This window comes from Zootoca vivipara, chromosome 8 (assembly GCF_965207765.1).
Source record: "Zootoca vivipara chromosome 8, rZooViv2.hap1.1, whole genome shotgun sequence".
Lineage (NCBI taxonomy): Eukaryota > Metazoa > Chordata > Lepidosauria > Squamata > Lacertidae > Zootoca > Zootoca vivipara.
The window spans coordinates 83595315-83611248 of NC_142591.1; the positions used below are offsets into that span (position 1 = coordinate 83595315).

Consider the following 15934-nt stretch of genomic DNA (forward strand, 5'->3'; position numbering starts at 1 on the left):
GCTGGCCCCATCAACCCACCATGTGGGAATCCCTTGTGAATAACCACAGTCCTGGAGATAGTCAGTTTGTTGTGCATCCATAACAGTGACCAAAGGAGAAATGACTGCTGGGAGGAGCGCAGAGAGAAGAAACGCTGTGGTGCAACACAACCGGGTGCCTTCCATAGCTGCCAAGTACCCCGTTTTCCCCGGGAAAACCCCGTTTTTACTTACCTTTTCCCGGTGGTCCCCCGTATCACTTCAACTCCCGTTTTTCTCCGTTATTTTCTCCTGCCGGCGGCCATTTTTTTCTTCTGATTTGCCCTTCTATGGGAACAAAAAATGGCTGCTGCCGGCTTCAAAAGTCACATCTACGCATGACCGGAAGTGCGTAGACACGACTTCCGGTGTCGGCGGCGGCCATTTTTGGTGCCCATAGATGGGCAGGCGACACCGGAAGTTGCATCGACGCACTTCCGGTCATGCGTAGAAGCTACTTTTGAAGCCGCCAGCGGCCATTTTTGGTGCCCATAGAAGGGCAAAGCGACACCGGAAGTTACATCGACGCAACTTCCGGTGTCACATGGCTGCCGGTCCCGGATTCTGCAGTCCGGGACTTGGAAGGTAAGGTGCCTTCATCTGCCCCAGCTGCAACCAAACATGTCTCTCTCCAACACTTTGACTTCACTACCAAAGGTGCACTCCATCATTGGCTCCCGAAACAGATGCCAATAACAAAGGATCCACCCACCCCATCCACCATCAGGAGGAGGATAAAAATCTGAGTCTCAAACAAATTAGGGCAGAAACCTGTGGGGCCCTCTAGATGCTGTGTGACTCCCATCAGTCACAGCCAGCAGGGTGAATGGTCAGGGATGGTGGGGGCTGCAGTCCAGCAATACCTGCAGGTACACAATCCTTGATGCAGGGCCTTCAAGATAAGCACCAGCAATTGCAGCTGTGCTTGGAAATGATCTTAGAGAGCTACAGTCAATGTTGCATGCCCTCTTCTATGAAGAATAACACAGCTGATTTAAAAAATTTCACAGCACATTACAGATCCTGACATGGCAGAATAGAATAACCTGAGGCACCATTTGAGAATAATCACTGTAACACCTTCAAGGCTTTGCTGTTATTGCACGCTTGGTGTAAGAGCACATTCCTCAGGAATACAGAAGGGGTGAGGGGGGTCAGGTCCCCAGCTAGGCAAAGAACAGAGCAATTCAGCCATATGTAAGTTGTTTGGACAAGGCAAGGTGTGTTTCTGACCAAGAGAGAAGCAGGAGGAAGTCCTGGAGAGACAGAAAAGAATTCGTATTTTTCCGGAAGCTAAAGCAGGGGCAGAGAACCTTGAGGGACAGATTCTCTCTTGGGCAACCTTATGAGGGCCACATGCCAATGCTGGGTGGGACCAGAGGCTAAGCCGAGTTGGATTGTAGGACTGCCATCCAAACAAGCAAGAGGCACCACAGTTCAAGAAGGATACTGACAAGCTGGAACGTGTCCAGAGGAGGGCAGCCAAAATGGCCAAAGGCCTGGAAACGATGCCTTATGAGGAACGGCTTAGGGAGCTGGGTATGTTTAGCCTGGAGAAGAGAAGGTTAAGGGGTGATATGATAGCCATGTTCAAATATATAAAAGGATGTCATATAGAGGAGGGAGAAAGGTTGTTTTCTGCTGCTCCAGAGAAGCGGACACGGAGCAATGGATTCAAACTACAAGAAAGAAGATTCCACCTAAACATTAGGAAGAACTTCCTGACAGTAAGAGCTGTTTGGCAGTGGAATTTGCTGCCAAGGAGTGTGGTGGAGTCTCCTTCTTTCGAGGTCTTTAAGCGGAGGCTTGACGGCCATCTGTCAGGAATGCTTTGATGGTGTTTCCTGCTTGGCAGGGAGTTGGACTGGATGGCCCTTGTGGTCTCTTCCAACTCTATGATTCTATAATTACCAGAATTCAAGGACACTGGATAACTCTGGATAGCTCAATTGGTTAGAATGTGGTGCTGATGACATCAAGGTCACAGGTTCGATCCCCAGATGGGAACACTGCAAATTCCTGCATTGAGCTAGATGATCCTTAGGGTCCCTTCCAACTCTACAATTCTATGATTCTATGATACATTCTGGCCAGGCAAAAAATGAACTCTTGGGTACCAATCCAATGAGATATGTGTCCAGGATAGTGTTCTGAGGGTCATACAGAGAGACTTTGAGGGCTGCATGGCTACTAACATAGTACCTGTGGGCAGAGTGTTTGCCTGATTCCTGCAGGGTCTCATCTTCCATTGGCATTGGGCTTAAGAGAAGCTTCCTTCAGCCAACTGAATGTCGTTGTTTTTCTTCCACCAAACACAGCATCAGAATATGTGGAGATTCTACAAACGGAAGGTGGGAGAGCTGTGGTGGCATGCCCATGGCAGCTTCTCTGTTTCACAAAGGAGTCCACAGGTGTCCCGAGAAGGTTGGTGACTCCTGAGCTAAAGGGACAGAGTTTCCGTCCAGTGAAGTCTAGTTCCAAACAGACGCAGCAAATAAAACTCTTGTCTGCAGGCATATCTTGATTGGTCCACAGCCGCACAATGACGCAAGCCAGGCTAGAGGTGCTACAGGTTGAAAAGGTGCTACATCTCAAAAAGGGGTAGATAGTCATGCTCAGGGAAACACCCACCTGAGCTCTGAGGGGTTGAGAGAACTTTGATAGTTTCTTCCAATGAAAGACAGTGCTTAAGAGTTTAAAGGTAAAGGTAAAGGGGTCCCTGACCATCAGGTCCAGTCGTGTCCGACTCTGGGGTTGCGGCGCTAATCTCACTCTATAGGCCGAGGAAGCCAATGTTTGTCTGCAGACAGCTTCTGGGTCATGTGGCCAGCATGACAAAGCTGCTTCTGGCGAACCAGAGCAGCGCACGGAAAGGCCGTTTACCTTCCCGCCAGAGCGGTCCCTATTTATCTACTTGCACTTTGATGTGCTTTCGAACTGCTAGGTTGGCAGGAGCTGGGACCGAGCAACAGGAGCTCACCCCATTGCAGGGATTTGAACCACCGACCTTCTGATCAGCAAGCCCTATACTCTGTGGTTTAACCCACAGCGCCACCTGGGTCCCAGTTTACTCCTGAGCAATTAAGGCCAACTGAGGAGGCTGAATCATAGCAGCAACTTTGAAGGAGTCAGAGAGAACTAGGCCAAAACGAACATAATGAATTTCAGGCATAGCTGCCAAGTTTTCCCTTTTCTCGCGAGGAAGCCTATTCAGCATAAGGGAAAATCCCTTTAAAAAAGGGATAACTTGGCAGCTATGATTTCAGGTGTAAGGCTCTACACTTAGGCAGGAACAACCATATGCATAAATATAAGATGGGGGAGGCCTGGCTTGCTGGTAGTGCTGGAGGAAGTGGACATGGAGGAAGGGACTGATTTCCTTCATGAGCGCAAATCACCCCATGTATTGGATAAGCCAACAGGTGCTGGGTCAGCCAAGCCCATTTCTATGGCAATGGCCAAATGGTGGTATATAAAGGTAAAGGGTAAAGGACCCCTGGGTGGTTAAGTCCAGTCAAAGGCGACTATGGGGTTGCGGCACTCATCTCTCTCTTTCAGGCCGAGGGTTGACGGCGTTTGTCCACAGACAGTAGTAAACTATTTTGGACCTTAAGTTGTGTGGTGACTGGAACTGGGGGCAACCTCCACTGCATGGGTATCTCACTTCAGAACAGAAAGGATCTAGAGGTCTCAGTAGGAACTTCTGAACAGAAAGGATCTAGAGGTCTCAGTAGACCACAAGCTTTACATGAATTGATGGTGTGGTGCAGCAGCAGCCCCCCCCCCCAAAGGCTAATGTCTGGGAACCAAACTTTATGAGGAACAGTTGAGGAAGGGAGGGATGCTGGCCTGGAGAAGACTGAGAGGATAGGATATTCATCTTCAAATATCTGAAGGGCTGTCACATGAAAGGTATGTACTTTTATAACCAAAGGTTAACTCTTAAGCAAGATATTGTATGTGCATAGCAAGTGTTGAATTCTATAGCAATGCTGTTATCTTTAGGCTGGTTTCTTCAGAAGGAGTACAATGGATCTCAAAATATCCTTCTCGTTTCCTATTTCTCCTAGCAGCTGAGGGTATTTGGTGAAGCTTATATAAGAAGGCTTTTTCATAACTACATTCAGAACATTTGGACTAAGGTAAACACTTCTCTCGGTCTCTGTTGGTGTTTGCAGCAAAGGCATGTTGATTTCCCATCTGGCTAAGGCCACTCTGCATGTGCGCAGTGTGGATCCCAATATTATACGAAAAACAACTGAAGAAAGAAAAAGAGCTTTTAACTCTCAACATCTCTAAAATGTTCAACATGTTGACTGTATTGAAGTCTTTCAGTATATATATGTGTGTGTGTTTCAAATGTATACACATGCTCGGGACCACAATGCCTTAAAGACCTGAAGGCAGACTTAGACCCTGTGGTCATCATCATGTGTCTCCTCCACAAGAGGTCTGGAAGACAACAACATGAGAACAGACCTTTTCTGTGGTGGCTCCCCGTTTGTGAAATGCTCTCCCCAGTGAGGCTTGCCTGGCACCATCATTACATGTCTTTAGGTGCCAGGTGAAAATGGTTCTCTATAATTAGGCCTTTGGCCGATTAAAATTCTATTATATATATATATATATATATATATATATATATATATATATATATATATATATTACAATAACAAAACATAAGAAAAACATAACATACAATACACAAAAAGCAGAAAAACTTTATTGGAAAAGAACCCTGATGTTGGGAAAGATTGAGGGCACAAGGAGAAGGGGACGACAGAGGACGAGATGGTTGGACAGTGTTCTCGAAGCTACCAACATGAGTTTGACCAAACTGCAGGAGGCAGTGGAAGACAGGAGTGCCTGGCGTGCTCTGGTCCATGGGGTCACGAAGTGTCGGACACGACTAAATGACTAAACAACAAATAAACTTTAAATTTCTTCCAATCTTCTTCCACTGATTCTTCCCCCTGGTCCCGGAGTCTCCCCGTCAGTTCAGACAGTTCCATATATTCTCTCAGCTTCATCTGCCAATCGTCCTGGCCGATTAACATTCTATGGCATTTTAAATGTATTTGTGTAAGGCGGGTTTCTGGTTTGTTCTTGCTTTTGTCATGTATTTTGTGTTCTCCTTCTATATTTTTATGTTGTGAACTGCCCTGTGATCTTCAGATCAGATGAAAGGCTGAATAGAAATTTAAGGAATAGTAACAATAAGATGGAGCAAGCTCGTTGTCTCCTGCTCCGGAGGGTAGGACCCAAACCAATGGATTCCAGTTGCAAAAAAGGAGATTCCAACTAACTATTAGGATGAACTTTCTTCCAGCAAGAGCTGCTCAACAGTGGAATGGACTCCCTCAAAATGTGGTGGACTCTCCTTCTCCTCTGTTTTTAAACAGAGGTTGGTTATAGATGCTTTACCTGAGATTTCTGGACTGCAGAGGGTTGCAAGAAATGATTCCTGGTGTCCTTTCCCAACTCTACAATTCTATGATTCTGCGACTTACTCACTGACCCCAGAATCATCTGCTCAGACTGACTGCAGTTCTCCAAAAAATCGGGCAATGGTTGTCCCAGTCCTTAGAGAGGGCAGGAATTAAATCTATACAAAGCACAAGCTTTGCAATCTGAGCTATGCCTTCTTCACCCCACCCGGCCCCAGTCCATTTATTCACAGCAAAGATATGCTCTGGTAAATGGACTCCGAAGTTTAAAAACTGATAACTCTAATCTTCCCAACCCCCAACCCCCTCTTCTTTTGGTTTTCTTAATATGTATATCTTCAGACTATTCTTGGCAAGTGGCTAATGAAAATGTTACTTCTCCACGCAGGCTGGGGAGCCATTCCGGGATATAAACTTAGATAAGGTCTCTGGGTCAATGAGCAATAGTTTCAAGACCATAAAGCAAGCCAGAATGCAGGCAGGCAGGCAAATAAAGAGTTGGGACATCAAGAGAAGTGAAGACACCGTTTGTTAAGTGCCTCCTACACAAGGTAGGAGGGAGAGTAAAAATGTGGCCTTCCAGAGGTGGCTGGACTACAGCTCCCATCATCCTGGAGCATTGGCCACACTGGCTTGGGCTGATGGGAGTTGTGGTCCGAAAGATGTGGAGGGCACCATGTTGGCTGCCTCTGTTGCAGAGGGCTCAGGGACTGAGAACATGCAACACCCTATATCTAAATGAGCCAGATCCCAGTCTCAGCCCTGGGCTTCCCTGGTCCAAGGGTGGGCTTTGGGCAAGCTACTTTAAAATATAATAGACAACTGACCAGTCCACTGCACAACAGATCGAGCCCACCCAAGATGCATCATGCCAGATATATTGATATAAATTTGTAAATAAAAGAACTGTCCAACCAAGAATTAAAAACATAAGCAAAGTCTGGAGTGGGAACAATAGGGTGATGACTTTTTCATATATATATTTTTCCCTCAAAAATTATTTCCTGTAGCACAAATGGATGAACTTTTGCCTATTAATGACTAAAATGAGGTATATTCCATTGAAATAGTATAAAGGTTACGCACAAACCATTTTTAATTTTTGTGTATGCCGTTTTACCATTTCATAAAATTGTATTAACAATTCTATATATATATTTCGTATCAAATTTGGACACAACGCCACATTCCACAATGGGGAGTGTTCTTAGCAACATAGGGTATACAAATGTCACACCTGCGTAAGGTAAAAGCCCCTTTTGGGGACCTCAAAACTCAGACAGCAGACCCTGCCGGGCATGCTGGGAAAAGAACCTACAGGAGAGGTAGCAAAACATCATCCTCTAGCGGCGTCTATACTGTTACTGCAGCTAAAAAAAAACTTCCTTGTGTGGTTGATGACCCTATATAATGTTGTATATATGTGACTCTAAAGCTTGGTTACAGGTAGGTAGCCGTGTTGGTCTGGGTCGAAGTAAAATAAAAAAATTCCTTCGGTAGCACCTTAAAGACCAACTAAATTTTTATTTTGGTATGAGCTTTCGTGTGCATGCACACTTCTTCAGATACAGTGTGTATCTAAAGCTTGGGTTCAATTTTATATCTGCTTACAGTGACTTCAGAAATGGTCAAAAAACTGATAAATATTTTTTTTAATCATTTTGTGCGTGAGGCTTTTTATCAAATCTCTTTCAAAGTAAGATTTTATCTAATCTTTAATGAAAGCTCATCAAATTATGATACAGGGAAATGAGGTTGTAAAAAAGTCATCACCCTAGGGAACAACAACAGCCCAGGGACTCCTCTGGGAGGAAGAGCAGGTTTGAAATGAATTAATTAAATACTTTCAAGTATCAATTGCAGGTCTGCTTCCTCCTGCCTCTTGGGGGCTTCCCAGAGGCATCTATATGGGCCCAATCCAGCAGGATTCTTCTTGGGTTGTTTTTTTTTTTTCATTTTCAAGTAAACAACCTCCTCCTTGTTGGTTACTGAGAGTCTTGCAATAAACGCCGGACCTAGATCTAATCCAGCCAAGCATTTCTGGCAGCTGTACGGTCTCCAGAAAGCACGTGTGTTTGTTTATTTTTCTTTACCTAGCTAATATTTCTAAACACCCCCCCCCCAACAGCTGGGAAAAAAAGTATGATGGTGGTAAACAACACAGAGATCTTTAATTAAATTGCATCAATAAAAACATATTACAAACAAATCAATGAATCAGATCCATCACCAGCTTTACTGCATCACTCCTCGGGGAAAGCCTGGGTGAACAAATGTGTCGCAAGCAAGCATCCAAACGCTAACATTTTAGGCACCTGCCTGATATTTACCCGGAGCGCAGTCCAAAAGGCAGGTGCTGCAACACTGTTGTCTGCATCCTTCTGTCTCAAGAGATATTGTTAGCAGCACTGAAGCGACCCTCCCCGGGGCAGAAGCCTAGGCAGTGTGTATGGAGCCCCTAGGCTACCCAGATGGCAAGACCCCCCCCCTCGTCCTTGCTGAGGTGGTCCAAAGGTAAGCCAGAGCAAGACGTTTGGCACCAACCTGCCATCAGGAGTTGCTGGAAGGAGGCATACAAGGTGCTAGCCAACCATCTTAGGGTCTCCACTCCAGATTTGTGTAGGCTTTACTCCTTGTTGTTGTTGTTTAGACGTTTAGTCGTGTCCGACTCTTCGTGACCCCATGGACCACAGCACGCCAGGCACTCCTGTCTTCCACTGCCTCCCGCAGTTTGGTCAAACTCATGTTTGTAGCTTCGAGAACACTGTCCAACCATCTTGTCCTCTGTCGTCCCCTTCTCCTAGTGCCCTCAATCTTTCCCAACATCAGGGTCTTTTCCAAGGATTCTTCTCTTCTCATGAGGTGGCCAAAGTATTGGAGCCTCAGCTTCACGATCTGTCCTTCCAGGGAGCACTCAGGGCTGATTTCCTTAAGAATGGATAGGTTTGATCTTCTTGCAGTCCATGGGACTCTCAAGAGTCTCCTCCAGCACCATAATTCAAAAGCATCCTTAGCCTTCTCTTTTCCTGAAGATATCCCACAGGGCAGTGGAGGTTTAGATTGAGAGTCTTCCTTCTAGATGGGCTACCTTGCCAGGTGGATGCGCCCCATCGGCACCTCGCTTCCCTCTACAGCATGTGCAGAAACTGCCTTCTTGGCCGTTCGAGGAGGGTTTGAGACCCTTCAGCTATCCTCATCTGATTTAGCTGGCCAGACGGAGCCATTCCCGGGGTGCGGCCATTGTCACACGCTGACAGCTTCTAGGAGCCACAGGTGAGAGGTGAGTTCAGAGGGGGGGGGGAGACCAAAGGTGGAGAAGCTACCCCAGAAGGAACATGTCCCCTACAAGAGGTACTAGGTTTTTTAAAAAAGGAAAAAGGTAAAGGACCCCTGGATGGCTAAGTCCAGTCAAAGGCGACTATGGGGCTGTGGCACTCATCTCACTTTCAGGCCGAGGGAGCTGGCGTTTGTCCTGTCCACAGACAGCTTTCCGGGTCATGTGGCCAGCAGGACTAAACCACTTCTGGCGCAACGGAACACCGTGATGAAAACCAGAGCGCATGGAAACGCTGTTTACCTTCCCGTCGCAGTGCTACCTATTCATCTACTTGTACTAGCATGCTTTCAAACTGCTGGGTAGGCAGGAGCTGGGACAGAGCGTTTCCGGGGACAATTCAAAGTGTTGGTGCTGACCTTTAAAGCCCTAAATGGCCTTGGCCCAGTATACCTGAAGGAGCATCTCCACCCCCATCGTCCAGCCTGAGGTCCACCACCGAGGGCCTTCTGGTGGTTCCCTCGCTGTGAGAAGTGAGGTTACAGGGAACCAGGCAGAGGGCCTTCTCGGTAGTGGTGCCTGCCCTGTAGAACACCCTCCCATCAGATGTCAAGACAATAAACAACTACCTTACTTTTAAAAGACAACTGTTTAGGGAAGTTTTTAATGTTTAATGCTGTATTGTTTTTAATATTCGGTTGGAAGCCACCCAGAGCGGCTGGGGAAACCCAGCCAGATGGGCAGGGTATAAATATTATTATTATTATTATTATTATTATTATTATTATTATTATTATTATTATTACGGTACCACCTGCTAACATAGAACCTGGACAAGCCAGCCTCTCAGATGCCTCTCAGAAAAGCAGATCTACAAACAAGCTAGAGCTCAATTCAAGTTGAGGGATGAAAAAGTTTAAGATATAAAAATAAGTTACTATTCATGGGAAGGAGCTCGTAACAGCGCAAATACACAAATGACACCATTATATATTTAACACGCCCTATTATAAGGGTGTCAAGTTTGATTTGAGAGTGTGACAGATCTGGAAAGCTAACAAGCAGCTCTGGGAATGAATTACAACAAAAATAGAGGTTTTACCCATCACACTTCACTTAAAGAGCAGAACTGAAACCCGGGCAGATGGGAGTGGGGAGATCCAAAATTCTTATCAATTCTCAAAGCAACAGGGAAAAGCAGTGATCCTTTCCATTTCCGCAGGCCCGTTTCCTGCTGGCTTGCCATAATCAGACATTGCTAATGGAAAAGTGGGTCTCTTTGTAAATGGTGCAGGTACATGGAAGCCTAAAACAGTAGCCTAGTGTTTCCTCCTAGCCATGAGTTGTCCACAATGAGTACATGTCAGTGGCACAGCGGTAATGTCCTTAGCTCAGTGGAGGAGCATCTGCTTTGCATTCAGAAGGTCCCAGGTTTAAGGAACTGTAGGTAGGGCTGTTGTTTTTGTCCATGGAGTTTTCTTGGCAGGGATACTGGAGTGGCTTGCCGGTTCCTGCTACAGGTGGATCACGTTTAGTCTAAACTCTCCACTATGACCTGTCTGTCTTCAGTGGTCCTGCACGACATAGCTTATAGCTTCTCCGAGTTATTCAAGCCCCTTTGTCATGACAAGGCAGTGGTCCATGAAGGAATTAAAGAACCTCTCAATGAGGGTGAAAGAGGAAAGCACAAAATATGGTCTGAAGCTCAACATCAGAAAAAACTAAGATCATGGTCACTGGTCCCATCACCTCCTTGCAAATAGAAGGGGAAGAAATGGAGGCTGTGGGAGATTTTACTTTCTTGGGCTCCATGATCACTGCAGATGGTGACAGCAGCCACGAAATTAAAATACGTCTGCTTCTTGGGAGAAAAGTGATGACAAACCTAGACAGCATCTTAAAAAGCAGAGATATGACCTTGCCGACAAAGGTCCGTATAGTTAAAGCTATGGTTTTCCCAGTAGTGATGTATGGAAGTGAGAGCTGGACCATCAAGAAGGCTGATCGTCGAAGAATTGATGCTTTTGAATTATGGTGCTGGAGGAGACTCTTGAGAGTCCCATGGACTGCAAGAAGATCAAACCTATCCATTCTGAAGGAAATCAGCCCTCAGTGCTCACTGGAAGGACAGATCCTGAAGCTGAGGCTCCAATACTTTGGCCACCTCATGAGAAGAGAAGACTCCCTGGAAAAGACCCTAATGTTGGGAAAGATTGAGGGCACTAGGAGAAGGGGATGACAGAGGATGAGATGGTTGGACAGTGTTCTCAAAGCTATTAATATGAGTTTGATCAAACTGTGGGAGGCAGTGGAAGACAGGAGTGCCTGGCATGCTATGGTCCATGGGGTCACGAAGAGTCGGACACGACTAAACGACAACAACAAGGGAGACCCTGGAGAGCTTCTGTCAATTTCTATAGACACTATTTGAAAAGAGGGACCACTGGTCTTATGTTCCTGTATAGAAGGTTTGGGAGAAGCTCTCCTGGGTCAATTGATCACCCAAGATTAAGAGGTCTGTGATGGCTGCATTCTGGCTTAGTTCTCCATCAGCCCTGGTGGCTGAAGGTAGTGGCAAATGAACGCCAGCACCAGGGCCTCCCAGTTCAACATGCCTAGAGCAACCCTAGCAAGGCAAATGATGTAGGAAACCTCCACACGGCAACCAGAAAGCTGCAGAAGTTATGTGTGCATATGCAGGAACCTCTGAAGGTTTATTTGTGCATCTCGCCAGGGTACTTTGGAATTCTTAACGCTTTCGACATGAGAGACATTATTCATCTCCAGCCTACACAGCACATGAAGGAAAGGTCTAGGGAACAACATGGGAGGGACCTTGTTACTCACAGATGAACCCAACCAGATGCTAAGCTATTTCTGCACAGATTAAAAACAGGGACTCATTAAATTTGGCATCTTGAAGCCATCATCCCCCTCTTGGGAACAGGGGGAAATCCCCCACCCCCTTGAAAAATGAACCGCAGGGTCTCCAGTTCTAGATCCTTCAATTACAAAAACAGTTGCTGGAATGAAAGACACAGATGGATCTGGCCAAAGGTTAATGAAGTGCGGAATCCCATTTCCCACAATGGCCAATCAGAGGCTTCCAAGAGGCTCAGAAACAGGGCTTGAAGGCAACAGCTCTCTGCTGTTTTGTCTGTTTCAAATCCCCCTCGAACAGCATTCACTGGGGTTCCATACCGCCATACCAATAACCAATGACAGATCTTGACATTCCTGGATTCAGCTACTCTATTCTTCCCCAACTTGATAGCCTGCTGGATGGAGCTATAGCCCTGCCTGAGCACATGGAGGGCATGTGTTTTGGGGAAAGAATGGACTTTTAAAGACATCTTATAGGGTCACTGTTACATCTTGCAACAGTGGGTGCATCTGTGTGTTGCGTAATAAGACATCTCCTCATGTTTCTGAGCACTCATGTTAAGTCCTGCTGTTCTTGTTTTACCTGGGCTGAACAACATGGTCCCCATTAAATGTATTGCATATTTCACCCAAGGACACCCCAATACTCCCCCAAAACATTACATTAGACAAGAATTGATGGACATGCTTCATTTTGTCAATGTCCTTCTTAAATTCAGTACAATTATTTAAGTTCTTTTGCTTGAAATGCTATCTGATGAAATCCAGGGACTTGGAAAAAGAACTAAGATAGATTTTGTTTTGAGTGGGCAGGGGGGTATTATTACAAATCATTTATTAAATTTCTTGCTAGCATGCAGGTATTTCCCCCTTGAACGGGCAATTTGTTTTCAGTGGTGAGGTTTGGAGCCCACATTCTGAAGGGAGGTGAGAACGTAATACATACATGCCCAGACAGTTTATCGTTAGAAAGTAATAACTGTAATTAAACTGGATGCAGGAGAAGTGAGAGGCTTGGCTGAAGCATCTTTGGAGTGTAGTTGCTGTCTTTGGGGAAGCTGATACAGGGATACCAGTTGGGCTATCTGCTTATAGGAGGTAGGTTTGGCTCTGATGTTCTTTGTTGGTACATTTCTACATAAAACAATTAACTTTGCAAAAATCACCAGTGGGTAGACCAGGAACATCTCACCGAACGGGGGACCATGGCTCACTCAGTTTCCATGGTAGCTAACCTAGCTTTGCCATCAAGGCCTGCAGGCAACATTGTACAATTCTTACCTCCTGTTGCTTCAGTTCTAGTCATTAGTGTCAAAATATGCCAGAGCTATGACAGCAGCCACGAAAAGTTGGGATAGATTTCAAAAAGTTTAAAGGGCCTTTCTCTCCCCCCCCTTCTTTTTAACGAAGTAAGTGTATTATATCCCGTGTTACTGAAAACATCCATAACAGACCATAGAAATCTTCTGCTGAATATACTGTAATGAAGTATTATGTGTGACTAGCTTCACCTCGGAGAGAGATTAACAAAGCACAACTCTACTTGCACAGGAATAATAAACGTGTCAATTGAGAGTTATTATGGATGAAATTGCTGGTATATTGCCTCATTGGGTCAAATTTGAACACACACGAGAATGTCTGTCCCCCCCCCCCCCCAACACACACACACACAAAATGTTTTTATATACAATCGCAAGACCTGTTTCAACCTACTGGTCATTTTCAACGACCTTTAAGTTACAGGCATAGATTAAAATACAGCCAATTAGATTGACCCATCAAACATTCTAGATTTGTGGGCTGGACGGTAATTCATTACGTATTAACTCAGAGGCAAACCAATGGTGGAGTTACACACCCACTGGGATACTGCCAGGGACTTCAAAGAAGAATGTAATTTGGAGGGCTTGAAATGCACTAATTGGTCCATCACCAGCTATCATATCTTTATAGCTACATCAAACTTCCTAGAAGACACTGTATTAGCTTCTTCTCACCTCCTTATCAAACTAAGTGGTCCTTCAGAAGCCTTTGAGATGACACTTGATAAAGGGGGACCATCCAATGCACTTGTTCCATAAGATAAAGGATTTCCATTTGCACAACAGTATCTGAAGAAGTGTGCATGCACACGAAAGCTGATACCAATGACAAACTTAGTTGATCTCTAAGGTGCTACTGGAAGGATATATATATATATAGTTTCGACTATGGCAGACCAATACAGCTACTTACCTGTAACTACAATGGAACTGCTCTCCTTCTCCCCACATGTGCCCATCCCTACCCAAAATCCATTCTAGGGAGTTATGGGGACCCCTAAAAATTATTTATGGGGTATATAGGGAGAAGAGGGGAAGTTCTATTACAAAGCCAAAGTCCTTGCGCTAATAGAACAGGATACCACCCACAGTTTACTGTCCTTTCTTGTATGGGCATAGAAAGACCATGCTTGTATCAGGATTGAGTCACAAGCAAGAGAATGAAGGGGTGGAGGGAGAGGACATCAGCATCAAAAGGTGCTGCTCTAGAGGCTTTGGGTCCTGTGACATGGAACAGATGGGTCCGCCTGTTCAAGAAGCTCCAGTCATGATTGGCCTGGATCGCCCATGTGACTAGTCTAGGAATCATTAACCTCACTTTAAACCAGCCTTCCCCAACCCAGATGTGTGTGTGTGTGTGTGTGTGTGTGTGTGTGTGTGTGTGTGTGTGTGTGTTATTTTTGGTGGAACTGATAGGAGTTGTAATCCAAAAAAAAACATCTGGGAAGGATTATTGCATTTGTCTTCACCGACATCCTGTCCTGTTCTGTTGGGGCTGAGGTGTCACAGGGAAGGTAGTAACAAATAACAGAGCTTCTTCTGGTCCAGACCAAGGTGCGAATAAGGCAAACCAGGACCCTGGACAGCTCCCAGTGGGCCTTGGGAAGTGAGTTTGGAGTGACACTACGGTATATTATCAAAGGCTCAAAGTCCTCTGCAATCTTAAAAGGGCTGGTGGCACTTCCATTGGCTCCATCTGCCAGGGGAGATTGTTGCAATATTTAAAGGACTTCAGACTAAGAAGATGATTGATGGAAAAGAGCCACGTTTTCAGGCTCGGTCAGCATAGCAACCTCAAGCAGAATGGCTGGTGCATCATCTGAATCAGAGTCCTCCTCAAGCCAACTCTGGGACCCGGAGCCAGAGGAAATAGAACATCACCCTATTCAATACAAAACCCCCAAGTATCAGGTCACTAAATTTAAGAACTTGACTTGTCATTACCTTGTGCAGAAACAAGACCAAATTTTCTATGGAGGTTTCCCAAAGTGTCCACCTCTCCCGATCAGCCAAGATTCTCCCGACAATCTATGGAAACAAGATTTGGGGGGGGGGGACTGAATGAGCAATGCAGAGGCCAATTTACCATAAACAGACTGTGTCAATCATTGAAATAAAATAGAAATTTGGTGCAGTGATTCAAATTCCACATTGCTATGAACATCCTAGGAAACAGACCACATACTCTCTGTGTCAGCCTATGCGTAGATCTAGGCAATGGATGGTAATGATAATGTTACAGGATGGTTGCAATAATTAACTTTCAATGAGATATAGAAACATTGCTAAATAAACACTACCAATAAAAAGCCTCTAAGGGCCTTTTCTCTAGTGGAAGCAATGTGAATGAAGTTGTTCTCACACCGAGGACTCTGCAGCGAGTAGCTTCCTTGCGGGATACCTTCGGGAGAAGAAAAGGTTAAGGAGTAAACCCTGCAGAAATCCAGAGTGGGTGGCACTTTGTAGGCCTCCTTCCGGCAACTGCTGCAGTCAAGCTGATGCTAATAGTCTTGCTCTGCTTTCCTTTGGACAGCATCAGTGAGACCGAGGGGGGAGGGTCTTGTCGTCTGGGCAGCCCAGGACCTCCAGACGCATCACCCAAGCTTGAACCCCAGTGAGGTCACCTCGGTACTGCTAATGTGGCGGTTTGACTTCACCCCTGGAGGTGCCCTCCCATTGTTTCTTGAGACAGCCGGATGCCAACAGCAGTTTGGTACAACACAGGACTATACAGTGGTACTGTGGTTTTCAAACTTAATCCGTTCCAGAAGTCCGTTCCAAAACCAAGGCGTGCTTTCCCATAGAAAGTGATGCAAAACGGATTAATCCGTTCCAGACTTTTAAAAACAACCCCTAAAACAGCAATTGAACATGAATTTTGCTAACTAACAAGACCATTGATCCATAAAATGAAAGCAATAACCAATGTATTGTAGTCACATAATCCATCAGTAGCGGAACTAGGTTCCACACAGTCACAAAAACAT

At 45.4% G+C, this 15934-nt stretch overlaps 1 protein-coding gene across 5 annotated transcripts in view; it reads right to left on the minus strand.

Moving 5' to 3' along the window:
- TSNARE1 (t-SNARE domain containing 1) overlaps positions 1–15934 on the minus strand; it is a 378187-nt gene that overhangs the window by 314741 nt on the left and 47512 nt on the right. For all 5 annotated transcript variants that reach the window (XM_088676051.1, XM_060277563.2, XM_060277562.2 and 2 more), the window contains exon 2: positions 14892–14975. The gene's annotated coding sequence lies outside the window, so the exon portion shown is untranslated. The remainder of the gene's footprint in view (positions 1–14891; positions 14976–15934) is intronic.